Source organism: Lithobates pipiens, unplaced genomic scaffold (assembly GCF_037356315.1).
Source record: "Lithobates pipiens isolate NorthernLeopardFrog02 unplaced genomic scaffold, aLitPip1_a1.2 Scaffold_106, whole genome shotgun sequence".
Classification (NCBI taxonomy): domain Eukaryota; kingdom Metazoa; phylum Chordata; class Amphibia; order Anura; family Ranidae; genus Lithobates; species Lithobates pipiens.
This window is the reverse complement of record NW_027507692.1, coordinates 435001-450195: the sequence shown is the minus strand read 5'-3', so window position 1 is coordinate 450195 and position 15195 is coordinate 435001.

Here is a 15195-nt window from a genome sequence, read left to right as displayed (position 1 = left end):
CTGTATGGTGCAGCCGGCCGGTATCCCCCACACCAGGACACACTCTGCATGGTGCAGCCGGCCAGTATCCCCCACACCAGGACACACTCTGTATGGTGCAGCCGGCCAGTATCCCCCACACCAGGACACACTCTGTATGGTGCAGCCGGCCAGTATCCCCCACACCAGGACACACTCTGTATGGTGCAGCCGGCCGGTATCCCCCACACCAGGACACACTCTGTATGGTGCAGCCGGCCGGTATCCCCCACACCAGATCACACTCTGTATGGTGCAGCTGGCCGGTATCCCCGACACCAGGACACACTCTGTATGGTGCAGCCGGCCGGTATCCCCCACACCAGATCACACTCTGTATGGTGCAGCTGGCCGGTATCCCCGACACCAGGACACACTCTGTATGGTGCAGCCGGCCGGTATCCCCCACACCAGATCACACTCTGTATGGTGCAGCTGGCCGGTATCCCCGACACCAGGACACACTCTGTATGGTGCAGCCGGCCGGTATCCCCCACACCAGGACACACTCTGTATGGTGCAGCCGGCCGGTATCCCCCACACCAGGACACACTCTGTATGGTGCAGCCGGCTGGTATCCTACTAACCTAGTGGCGACTGGTGAAGTTTTAGGATGGGGCAGACCCCGCCCTTCCTTGTTGACCCCTCCTATGTCTCATAATCCCCACCTCTTATAGAATCCACCCAATCCATTCCCTGTATTCTACCCATAGTGTCAGGAGTATACAGCCCAGCATCACATGACAGGTTATACAGCCCAGCATCACAGGACAGGTTATACAGCCCAGCATCACAGGACAGGGTATGCAGCCCAGCATCACAGATGGGGCATATAGGTCAGCATCGCAGATAGGGCATACAGACCGGCATCGCAGATAGGGTATATAGCCCAGCATCACAGATAGGGTATATAGGTCAGAATCACAGATAGGGTATATAGCCCAGCATCACAGATAGGGTATATAGGTCAGCATCACAGATAGGGTATATAGGTCAGCATCACAGATAGGGTATATAGCCCAGCATCACAGATAGGGTATATAGCCCAGCATCACAGATAGGGTATATAGCCCAGCATCACAGATAGGGTATATAGCCCAGCATCACAGATAGGGTATATAGTTCAGAATCACAGATAGGGTATATAGTTCAGAATCACAGATAGGGTATATAGGTCAGCATCACAGATAGGGTATATAGGTCAGCATCACAGATAGGGTATATAGGTCAGCATCACAGATAGGGTATATAGGTCAGCATCACAGATAGGGTATACAGCCCAGCATCACAGATGGAGTTTATAGGTCGCCATCACAGATAGGGCATATAGCCCAGCATCACAGATAGGGCATACAGCCCAGCATTACAGATAGAGAATATAGGGTATATAGTTCAGAATCACAGATAGGGTATACAGGTCAGCATCATAGATAGGGTATATAGCCCAGCATCACAGATAGGGTATATAGCCCAGCATCACAGATAGGGTATATAGCCCAGCATCACAGATAGGGTATATAGTTCAGAATCACAGATAGGGTATATAGTTCAGAATCACAGATAGGGTATATAGGTCAGCATCACAGATAGGGTATATAGGTCAGCATCACAGATAGGGTATATAGGTCAGCATCACAGATAGGGTATACAGCCCAGCATCACAGATGGAGTTTATAGGTCGCCATCACAGATAGGGCATATAGCCCAGCATCACAGATAGGGCATACAGCCCAGCATTACAGATAGAGAATATAGGGTATATAGTTCAGAATCACAGATAGGGTATACAGGTCAGCATCATAGATAGGGTATATAGCCCAGCATCACAGATAGGGTTTATAGCCCAGCATCACAGATAGGGTATATAGTTCAGAATCACAGATAGGGTATATAGTTCAGAATCACAGATAGGGTATATAGGTCAGCATCACAGATAGGGTATATAGGTCAGCATCACAGATAGGGTATATAGGTCAGCATCACAGATAGGGTATACAGCCCAGCATCACAGATGGAGTTTATAGGTCGCCATCACAGATAGGGCATATAGCCCAGCATCACAGATAGGGCATACAGCCCAGCATTACATATAGAGAATATAGGGTATATAGTTCAGAATCACAGATAGGGTATACAGGTCAGCATCATAGATAGGGTATATAGCCCAGCATCACAGATAGGGTATATAGCCCAGCATCACAGATAGGGTATATAGCCCAGCATCACAGATAGGGTATATAGGTCAGAATCACAGATAGGGTATATAGCCCAACATCACAGATAGGGTATATAGGTCAGCATCACAGATAGGGTATATAGCCCAGCATCACAGATAGGGTATATAGGTCAGCATCACAGATAGGGTATATAGGTCAGAATCACAGATAGGGTATATAGGTCAGAATCACAGATAGGGTATATAGGTCAGCATCACAGATAGGGTATATAGGTCAGCATCACAGATAGAGTATATAGCCCAGAATCACAGATAGGGTATATAGATCAGAATCACAGATAGGGTATATAGTTCAGAATCACAGATAGGGTATATAGGTCAGCATCAAAGATAGGGTATATAGGTCAGAATCACAGATAGGGTATATAGGTCAGAATCACAGATAGGGTATATAGGTCAGAATCACAGATAGGGTATATAGGTCAGAATCACAGATAGGGTATATAGGTCAGAATCACAGATAGGGTATACAGCGTAATCAAATTCCACTTGGGTGATCCATGGTCAGATTACCACAGTGTACTTGAATTGCCCCTCCATATTTTTAAAAGGTCTGGCTGAATACAGGGTCATCTACCTGGTTGATCTGGTTGACCTACTGTATATTGGACAGCAATCCAGTTATTTATAAACCATCAGATATGAATTCTACAGATGTTGAGGAATTAAATCTACAAATCTTCTGATCTGAGCAAATCACAATTGTCCCCAAAAGACTGTCGCTAAAAAAAACATTCACTATAGTCCCGGAGACCCGGCAAACCCCGAGGCATTGGTTGGCATCTCCTTTGCCACAATAAACTGTGAAGAAAACTTCATAGAGTTCTAGAGGTCTTTAGATGACCACCATCTGGTCATATGGAGCCCCCTATCGTCTGCAGACTAAAAACTGGGATTAAATACCCCAACGTCTCACAATCTGCACCTCAGATGATATATCTGGCCCAGAATCACAGATAGTGTATACAGCACCCCACCGCTGGGAGTGTGGAAAGTACAGAGGGCAGGGCTCAGGAGTGTGGAAAGTAAAGGGCGCAGGGCCCGGGAGTGTGGAAAGTAAACACTGCAGGGCTCAGGAGTGTGGAAAGTACAGAGTGCAGGGCTCAGGAGTGCAGAAAGTACAGAGTACAGGGCTCAGGAGTGTGGAAGGTACAGAATGCAGGGCTCAGGAGTGCAGAATGTACAGAGTGCAGGGCTCAGGAGTGTGGGAGTTACAGAGTGCAGGGCTCAGGAGTGTGGAAGGTACAGAGCGCAGGGCTCAGGAGTGTGGGAGGTACCGAGCGCAGGGCTCAGGAGTGTGGAAGGTACAGAGCGCAGGGCTCAGGAGTGTGGAAGGTACAGAGCGCAGGGCTCAGGAGTGTGGAAGGTACAGAGTGCAGGGCTCAGGAGTGTGGAAGATACAGAGTGCAGGGGCGCAGGAGTGTGGAAGGTATAGAGTTCAGACTGGGCTGATAAAAGAGTGACATGGGCCATGGAGATGGTAGAACGTCTTCCAGCTACAGGAAAGAAGACTTTCATAGCGCTGCACTAAGGGATAAGGAGCTCACCCTGGAATATGGATGTATAGAAGAGAAATACAGTAGTGTCGCAGTGATGTCACTTCATACCCCATAGTACTCTACAGACCCTGGAATATCCCAGCATGCACTTTTCAGTCACTTCAGACCAGGCTCAGAACAGTAAATGGGATTTTTACAGTTTAGATGCAGCATGTCCGTACAAAACCAACAAGGTCCTGTCCCTGATCCTAACCAATGGAACGTAGATGCCCCGGCAATCCTTGGGCAAGGCTTGGATGCTGTCCGTGATCTCCGTGTTTTCAGCACCACACTGGCGCTCGACGGTGAGCCTATGTTCCACCTATCCCCACATCCTGTTCCTCAGCATTCCTGATCTTAGCTGTCCCACTTTTTATATAATATGTGGGCTCGCCAAAAACCAGATGCCCGGGAACTGAGCCGAAAATGTTTAACCCTTTCCCCATCCTTGGCCGGCTGCTGGATAACTAACTGCACACACATTTCCAACCTGCCCACAACCAGAAAGGTACCTACCGCATGCTCCTACTCACCAGGCAAGTATATGCCACACAGGGTTCTTACAGAAGTAGGTTGAGGGACTCCAAAATGTCTCCTCTAAATGGAGAAAATGGGTTTTTCAGTTTTCCTGGTAACTCTCGGATAATGTTCTGGAGTCTAGAGACTTCAAAGAGTCTTGGGAGGGATGAAAACTCCTAAACATTATCCACATCTTACTGGAGACCAGCAGGCTGAGTATCAAGGGCCTGTCTGTAGTTTAGGGCCCCTTTCCCACGGAGACAAGCTGCTGGAGCAGCATACAGTACCTGTGTGGATGAAGACACTAGGCGGGTGTGTTCCCTGGCCTCACAGAGAGGGGGAGCCAGACTGGACCAGGCTGCAGCCTGAGAGGTGTTCAGGAGCCAGTGAATCATTGGGCAGAAGCCTGTGCAGCCAAGGTGGGCATTTCTTGGGTCCAAAAGCTCATTAAGACAAAGTGGAAAGTCTGTGCGGAAATAAGCTCTAGGACTACAAAGTCTAGATAGCCAGAAGGCTGGCAAATGTATGTTTTATGGCTGAAGACCAATCTATGAGGTCCTGCAAGAGTGCCAGTCTTTCTGTGAGGTCTTACGAGAGCTCCAACCTATCTATAAACTCTTACAGGACATCTGACCTATGAGGTCCTACTAGAGATCTGACCTATCTATGAGGTCCTGCAAGAGGTCTGACCAGGGGCGTAACTATAGGGGGTGCAGCAGTCGCGACCGCAACCGGGCCCTGTGATGCAGGGGGCCCATGCAGCCCCCTCTACATATGGCCGGCAGCAGCATAGGCAGCTAGGGGTACCAGTGCACCATGCACACGGGTGGCTGGAGGTGGAGGGTGACTAGCAGAGCTCCATGCTCGACTATCGCATTGGCAGCTCTTTAGTTGTGCATTCCCCGCATGACCTGTGTCCTCGGCCGGGCTCCTCAGAGTACCCCTCTCCTGCTCCATGCATTGGCGCTCAGTCCGATGTCTGTTCTCCCCAGCCAGAGTCCCGCCCCCCGAGTCCAGCACCCACTGCACTGCATACTTCTCCCGGGTAAACAAACTTTAAGCACACAGATGCAGTGCAGCCCTATGAGAGCCCCCCGGAGGACACTGCAGGCTTGTCTGCCAGCCCCCCTCCTCCCCCGTCATACACAGATGATGAAAGGTCTTTCTGGGAGATATGCTGATCGCCCGTCCAGCACACTGGATGGAGCCCAGGCCAACATGGATGAGTGCGCGGCCTACAGCTTGGTCATGGTGAGTGAGAGGACCCCATCCCCCACACACTATTACATACCCCCTCCATCTCCCCCTGGGGACAGGGACCCCTTCTCACGTGGGGACAGGGACCCCTTCTCACGTGGGGACAGGGACCCCCACCTCCCCTGGGGACAGGGACCCCTTCTCACCTGGGGGCAGTAACTTCATCTGCCCTGGAGAATAGGACCTCATCTCTTCTGGGGACGGGGACCCCATCCTGCCTAGGGACAGTCCCCCAACGGGGCACCTAAAAATTAAAAAAAAAAATTATAAAAAAAATCTACTGATACCAGTGGTGGAACTCCAGGGCTCACAAAGGTCATACCTGTGACCACGCCCTGGAATTCCACCACCGGACTCGGAGGGAAGGGCCCTGGCTGGGGTTCAGGGGGGCCCTTCATGGTTTCTTGCATCAGGGCCCTGAAGGTTCTAGTTACGCCACTGGGTCTGACCTATCTATGAGGTCCTAAGAGAACTCCAACCTATCTGAGGGGTCCTATGAGAGCTCTGACCTATCTACAAGGTACGAGAACTCCAAACTATCTGTGAGGTCTTAGCCCTTGTACACACGGTTGGAGATTCCGTCGGGAATGTCCGACTGTGTGTGGTCTCCATCGGACTGATTCCGTCGGAGTATCCGACGGACCAAGTTTTCCAACTTGTTGGTAAAATTTTCAGACAAAATGCTCTGATTGGACATACTCCGATCATGTGTAGAGAATTCCGATCAGACAAAGTGCCACGCATGCTCAGATAAAATTCTTACACCAAAGCTATTGGCTACTAGCCTGAACGTAGTCCCATCGAAACGAAATAACGTCATCACGTCGGATTTTCCGAAAACTTTGTCCGACCGTGTGTATACAACAGTTTCGGAAAAAATCAGTCGGACAAAATCCAACGGACAAAATCAGACGGATTTGGTTGTCGGAATCTCTGACCGTGTGTACAAGGGCTTACAAGAGCTCTGACCAAACTATGAGGTCCTACGAGAATGTCAACCTATATGTGAGGTCCTACGAGAGCTCTGACCTATCTATTAGGTCCTACGAGAGCTCTGACCTATTTGAGGCGTCCTGTGAGAGCTCTGACCTATCTACAAGGTAGGAGAATGTCAACCTATCTATGAGGTCCTACGAGAGCTCTGACCTTTCTATGAGGTTCTACGAGAGATCTAACCTATCTATGAGGTCCTACAAGAGTTCTAACCTATCTAAGAGGTCCTACGAGAGATCTAACCTATCTATGAGGTCCTAGAAGAGATCTAACCTATCTATGAGGTCCTACGAGAGATCTAACCTATCTATGAGGTCCTACAAGAGATCTAACCTATCTATGAGGTCCTACGAGAGATCTGACCTTTCTATGAGGTCCTATGAGAGATCTGACCTATCTATGAGTCCTACGAGAGATCTGACGTATCAATGAGGTCCTATGAGAGCTTCAACCTTTCTATGAGGTCCTATGAGAGTTCTTACCTATCTATGAGGTCCTACGAGAGATCTAACCTATCTATGAGGTCCTACAAGAGATCTAACCTATCTATGAGGTCCTACGAGAGATCTGACCTTTCTATGAGTTCCTATGAGAGTTCTAACCTATCTATGAGGTCCTACGAGAGATCTAACCTATCTATGAGGTCCTACAAGAGATCTAACCTATCTATGAGGTCCTACGAGAGATCTGACCTTTCTATGAGGTCCTATGAGAGATCTGACCTATCTATGAGTCCTATGAGAGATCTGACGTATCAATGAGGTCCTATGAGAGCTTCAACCTATCTATGAGGTCCTATGAGAGATCTGACCTATCTATGAGGTCCTACGAGAGATCTAACCTATCTATGAAGTCCTATGAGAGATCTGACCTATCTATGAGGTCCTGCAAGAGTTCTAACCTATCTATGAGGTCCTACGAGAGATCTGACGTATCAATGAGGTCCTATGAGAGCTTCAACCTATCTATTACTATACATTATTATTATACAGGATTTACACAGCGCCAAGATTTTATGCAGCACCTTATAATGTAGTGGGGGATAGTAAAATTATAATACAGTTCAATACAGAACGAATAGGAGGTCCCTGCTCATGGAGCTAACAATCTAAAGCGAGGGGGAGGTTGTACAAAAAGTAATAGCTGCAGCAGATAATCTGATGGATGTGACTTAAGTACAGCTCTTAGGTGGAGGAGGGGTAGGCTTCCCTGAATAAGTGAGTTTTCAAGGATTGCCTAAAGGCAGACAGGGTAGATTCTGACCAGACATACCGAGGCAGGGAGTTCCAGAGGATGGGAGAGGCTCTGGAGAGGTCCTGGAGGCGAGCATGGGAGGAGCTAGAGAGCAGGAGGTCCTGGGAGGATCAGAGAGGATGATTTGGGCGATATCTGCAGATGAGGTTGGTGATGTAGATGGGGGCAATGTTGTGGATGGCCTTGTATGTTGTGGTTCGTATTTTGAATTCTATATGATGGGGGAGGGGAAGACAATGGAGGGATTGGCAGAGAGGAACAGCTGTCAAAAATCAGTTATTAAGGTGTCTGGCAGCATTCATAATAGATTGAAGGGGGAGGAGCCTGTGTAAAGGTCAGCCAGTGAGGAGGGAGTTGCAGTAGCCAAGGCTGGAAATAGCCAAGTAGTGAATAAGTTGTTTGGGGCTGTCGTTAATCAGCAAGGGGCAAATTCTGGAGATGTTGCGGAGGTTGAGGAGGCAGGATTTAGTTAGTGATTGGATGTGGGGAGAGGGAGAGGTCAGAGTCTAGGATTACACCCAGCACCCTGGACCATTGATTGTGCTGTTGATCTCAATGGTAAAGTCATGGGGGGGGGGAATTGAGGAGGAGGAAATATTACAAGCTCAATTTTAGACAGACTTAGTTTGAGGAAGTGGTGTGACATCTTTACTGATTTGTCGCTCAGTAAGTTTGTGATACGTGAGGAGAATGAGGAGGTGCGTTAAGAAGCCTGAGAAATCTACGAGAGATCTGACCTATCTATGAGGTCCTATAAGAGATTTGACCTATCTATGAAGTCCTACGAGAGATCTGACCTATCTATGAGGTCCTACGAGAGATCTGACCTATCTATGAGGTCCTACTGGAGCTCTGACCTATCTATGAGGTCCTACGAGAGATCTGACCTATCTATGAGGTCCTAGGAGAGCTCTGACCTATCTATGAGGTCCTACGAGAGATCTGACCTATCTATGAGGTCCTAGGAGAGCTCTGACCTATCTATGAGGTCCTATGAGAGATCTGACCTATCTATGAGGTCCTAGGAGAGCTCTGACCTATCTATGAGGTCCTAAGAGAGATCTGACCTATCTATGAGGTCCTACGAGAGATCTGACCTATCTATGAGGTCCTAGGAGAGCTCTGACCTATCTATGAGGTCCTAAGAGAGATCTGACCTATCTATGAGGTCCTACGAGAGATCTGACCTATCTATGAGGTCCTATGAGAGCTCTGACCTATCTATGAGGTCCTATGAGAGATTTTACATATCTATGAAGTCCTACGAGGGATCTGACCTATCTATGAGGTCCTATGAGAGAACTGACCTATCTATGAGGTCCCATGAGAGATCTGACCTATCTATGAGGTCCTATGAGAGCTCTGACCTATCTATGAGGTTCTATGAGAGAGCTGACCTATCTATGAGGTCCTAAGAGAGATATGACCTATCTATGAGGTCCTAAGAGAGATCTGACCTATCTATGAGGTCCTACGAGAGAGCTGACCTATCTATGAGGTCCTATGAGAGATTTGACATATCTATGAGGTTCTATGAGAGATCTGACGTATCTATGAGGTCCTATGAGAGCTCTGACCTATCTATGGGGTCCTACAAGATATCTGACCTATCTATGAGGTCCTATGAGAGATCTGACCTATCTATGAGGTCCTACAAGATATCTGACCTATCTATGAGGTCGTATGAGAGATCTGACCTATCTATGAGGCCCTATGAGAGAGCTGACCTATCTATGAGGTCCTATGAGAGCTCTGACCTATCTATGAGGTCCTATGAGAGATCTGACCTATCTATGAGGTCCTAGGAGAGCTCTGACCTATCTATGAGGTCCTACGAGAGATCTGACCTATCTATGAAGTCCTAGGAGAGCTCTGACCTATCTATGAGGTCCTATGAGAGATCTGACCTATCTATGAGGTCCTACGAGAGATCTGACCTATCTATGAGGTCCTACGAGAGATCTGACCTATCTATGAGGTCCTACGAGAGATCTGACCTATCTATGAAGTCCTAGGAGAGCTCTGACCTATCTATGAGGTCCTATGAGAGATCTGACCTATCTATGAAGTCCTACGAGAGATCTGACCTATCTATGAGGTCCTACGAGAGATCTGACCTATCTATGAGGTCCTACGAGAGATCTGACCTATCTATGAAGTCCTAGGAGAGCTCTGACCTATCTCTGAGGTCCTACGAGAGATCTGACCTATCTATGAGGTCCTACGAGAGCTCTGACCTATCTATGAGGTCCTATAAGAGATCTGACCTATCTATGAGGTCCTATGAGAGATTTGACCTATCTATGAAGTACTAAGCCCTTGTACACACGGTCAGAGAATCTGTCGGAATGTGTCCTATCGGACCGCGTTGTCGGATAATTCGACTGTGTGTGGTATGCATCGGACTGATTCCGTCGGAATACCCGTCGGACCCAATTTTCCAACATGTTGGAAATATTTCCCGACCAACTGGGCCGATCGGACATACTCCGATCATGTGTAGAGAATTTTGATCGGACCAAGTGCCACGCATGCTCAGATCAAATTCCTACATCAAAGCTATTGGCTACTAGCCTGAATGTAGTCCCATCGTAATGAAATGACGTCATCATGTTCTGAACGATCGGATTTTCCGACAACTTTGCCCTACCGTGTGTATGCAACAGTTTCGGACAAAATTCGAAGGGCAAAATCCGATGGATTTGGTTGTGGAAATCTCCGACCGTGTGTACAGGGGCTTAGAGGAATCTGACCTATGAGGTCCTACGAGAGATCTGACCTATCTATGAGGTCCTATGAGAGATTTTACATATCTATGAAGTCCTATGAGGGATCTGACCTATCTATGAGGTCCTATGAGAGAACTGACCTATCTATGAGGTCCTATGAGAGAGCTGACCTATCTATGAGGTCCTAAGAGAGATCTGACCTATCTATGAGGTCCTAAGAGAGATCTGACCTATCTATGAGGTCCTACGAGAGATCTGACCTATCTATGAGGTCCTAGGAGAGCTCTGACCTATCTATGTGGTCCTACGAGAGATCTGACCTATCTATGAGGTCCTATGAGAGCTCTGACCTATCTATGAGGTCCTATAAGAGATTTGACCTATCTATGAAGTCCTACGAGAGATCTGACCTATCTATGAGGTCCTACGAGAGATCTGACCTATCTATGAGGTCCTAGGAGAGCTCTGACCTATCTATGAGGTCCTACGAGAGATCTAACCTATCTATGAGGTCCTATGAGAGATCTGACCTATCTATGAGGTCCTATGAGAGATCTGACCTATCTATGAGGTCCTAGGAGAGCTCTGACCTATCTATGAGGTCCTAAGAGAGATCTGACCTATCTATGAGGTCCTACGAGAGATCTGACCTATCTATGAGGTCCTAGGAGAGCTCTGACCTATCTATGAGGTCCTAAGAGAGATCTGACCTATCTATGAGGTCCTACGAGAGATCTGACCTATCTATGAGGTCCTATGAGAGCTCTGACCTATCTATGAGGTCCTATGAGAGATTTTACATATCTATGAAGTCCTACGAGGGATCTGACCTATCTATGAGGTCCTATGAGAGAACTGACCTATCTATGAGGTCCCATGAGAGATCTGACCTATCTATGAGGTCCTATGAGAGCTCTGACCTATCTATGAGGTTCTATGAGAGAGCTGACCTATCTATGAGGTCCTAAGAGAGATATGACCTATCTATGAGGTCCTAAGAGAGATCTGACCTATCTATGAGGTCCTACGAGAGAGCTGACCTATCTATGAGGTCCTATGAGAGATTTGACATATCTATGAGGTTCTATGAGAGATCTGACGTATCTATGAGGTCCTATGAGAGCTCTGACCTATCTATGGGGTCCTACAAGATATCTGACCTATCTATGAGGTCCTATGAGAGATCTGACCTATCTATGAGGTCCTACAAGATATCTGACCTATCTATGAGGTCGTATGAGAGATCTGACCTATCTATGAGGCCCTATGAGAGAGCTGACCTATCTATGAGGTCCTATGAGAGCTCTGACCTATCTATGAGGTCCTATGAGAGATCTGACCTATCTATGAGGTCCTAGGAGAGCTCTGACCTATCTATGAGGTCCTACGAGAGATCTGACCTATCTATGAAGTCCTAGGAGAGCTCTGACCTATCTATGAGGTCCTATGAGAGATCTGACCTATCTATGAGGTCCTACGAGAGATCTGACCTATCTATGAGGTCCTACGAGAGATCTGACCTATCTATGAGGTCCTACGAGAGATCTGACCTATCTATGAAGTCCTAGGAGAGCTCTGACCTATCTATGAGGTCCTATGAGAGATCTGACCTATCTATGAAGTCCTACGAGAGATCTGACCTATCTATGAGGTCCTACGAGAGATCTGACCTATCTATGAGGTCCTACGAGAGATCTGACCTATCTATGAAGTCCTAGGAGAGCTCTGACCTATCTCTGAGGTCCTACGAGAGATCTGACCTATCTATGAGGTCCTACGAGAGCTCTGACCTATCTATGAGGTCCTATAAGAGATCTGACCTATCTATGAGGTCCTATGAGAGATTTGACCTATCTATGAAGTACTAAGCCCTTGTACACACGGTCAGAGAATCTGTCGGAATGTGTCCTATCGGACCGCGTTGTCGGATAATTCGACTGTGTGTGGTATGCATCGGACTGATTCCGTCGGAATACCCGTCGGACCCAATTTTCCAACATGTTGGAAATATTTCCCGACCAACTGGGCCGATCGGACATACTCCGATCATGTGTAGAGAATTTTGATCGGACCAAGTGCCACGCATGCTCAGATCAAATTCCTACATCAAAGCTATTGGCTACTAGCCTGAATGTAGTCCCATCGTAATGAAATGACGTCATCATGTTCTGAACGATCGGATTTTCCGACAACTTTGCCCTACCGTGTGTATGCAACAGTTTCGGACAAAATTCGAAGGGCAAAATCCGATGGATTTGGTTGTGGAAATCTCCGACCGTGTGTACAGGGGCTTAGAGGAATCTGACCTATGAGGTCCTACGAGAGATCTGACCTATCTATGAGGTCCTATGAGAGATTTTACATATCTATGAAGTCCTATGAGGGATCTGACCTATCTATGAGGTCCTATGAGAGAACTGACCTATCTATGAGGTCCTATGAGAGAGCTGACCTATCTATGAGGTCCTAAGAGAGATCTGACCTATCTATGAGGTCCTAAGAGAGATCTGACCTATCTATGAGGTCCTACGAGAGATCTGACCTATCTATGAGGTCCTAGGAGAGCTCTGACCTATCTATGTGGTCCTACGAGAGATCTGACCTATCTATGAGGTCCTATGAGAGCTCTGACCTATCTATGAGGTCCTATAAGAGATTTGACCTATCTATGAAGTCCTACGAGAGATCTGACCTATCTATGAGGTCCTACGAGAGATCTGACCTATCTATGAGGTCCTAGGAGAGCTCTGACCTATCTATGAGGTCCTACGAGAGATCTAACCTATCTATGAGGTCCTATGAGAGATCTGACCTATCTATGAGGTCCTATGAGAGATCTGACCTATCTATGAGGTCCTACGAGAGATCTGACCTATCTATGAGGTCCTACGAGAGATCTGACCTATCTATGAGGTCCTATGAGAGATCTGACCTATCTATGAGATCCTATGAGAGATCTGACCTATCTATGAGGTCCTACGAGAGATCTGACCTATCTATGAAGTCCTACGAGGGATCTGACCTATCTATGAGGTCCTACGAGAGATCTGACCTATCTATGAGGTCCTACGAGAGATCTGACCTATCTATGAGGTCCTACGAGAGATCTGACCTATCTATGAGGTCCTACGAGGGATCTGACCTATCTATGAGGTCCTATGAGAGATCTGACCTATCTATGAGGTCCTATGAGAGATCTGACCTATCTATGAGGTCCTACGAGAGATCTGACCTATCTATGAGGTCCTAGGAGAGATCTGACCTATCTATGAGGTCCTATGAGAGATCTGACCTATCTATGAGGTCCTACGAGAGATCTGACCTATCTATGAGGTCCTACGAGAGATCTGACCTATCTATGAGGTCCTATGAGAGATCTGACCTATCTATGAGATCCTATGAGAGATCTGACCTATCTATGAGGTCCTACGAGAGATCTGACCTATCTATGAAGTCCTACGAGGGATCTGACCTATCTATGAGGTCCTACGAGAGATCTGACCTATCTATGAGGTCCTACGAGAGATCTGACCTATCTATGAGGTCCTACGAGAGATCTGACCTATCTATGAGGTCCTACGAGGGATCTGACCTATCTATGAGGTCCTATGAGAGATCTGACCTATCTATGAGGTCCTATGAGAGATCTGACCTATCTATGAGGTCCTACGAGAGATCTGACCTATCTATGAGGTCCTAGGAGAGCTCTGACCTATCTATGAGGTCCTACGAGAGATCTGACCTATCTATGAGGTCCTATGAGAGCTCTGACCTATCTATGAGGTCCTATAAGAGATTTGACCTATCTATGAAGTCCTACGAGAGATCTGACCTATCTATGAGGTCCTACGAGAGATCTGACCTATCTATGAGGTCCTAGGAGAGCTCTGACCTATCTATGAGGTCCTACGAGAGATCTAACCTATCTATGAGGTCCTATGAGAGATCTGACCTATCTATGAGGTCCTATGAGAGATCTGACCTATCTATGAAGTCCTACGAGAGATCTGACCTATCTATGAGGTCCTACTAGAGATCTGACCTATCTATGAGGTCCTACGAGAGATCTGACCTATCTATGAGGTCCTATGAGAGATCTGACCTATCTATGAGGTCCTATGAGAGATCTGACCTATCTATGAGGTCCTATGAGAGATCTGACCTATCTATGAGGTCCTATGAGAGATCTGACCTATCTATGAGGTCCTACGAGGGATCTGACCTATCTATGAGGTCCTATGAGAGATCTGGCCTATCTATGAAGTCCTACGAGAGATCTGACCTATCTATGAGGTCCTACGAGAGATCTGACCTATCTATGAGGTCCTACGAGAGATCTGACCTATCTATGAGGTCCTACGAGAGATCTGACCTATCTATGAGGTCCTATGAGAGATCTGACCTATCTATGAGGTCCTACGAGAGATCTGACCTATCTATGAGGTCCTATGAGAGATCTGACCTGTCTATGAGGTCCTATGAGAGCTCGCATTCATAGATGACTATTCAAGGTATATTGCGCTCCACCTGCACATAAAGCTTCCCCCATCATGAATCTAGAGAGAGAGAGGAGTTTATTGTGGTTGTGCAGCACTTGGCCTCCTCTCCTCATCCAGCCTCTGCTGCATCCAGGCGGAAGAGTTAATTCCCA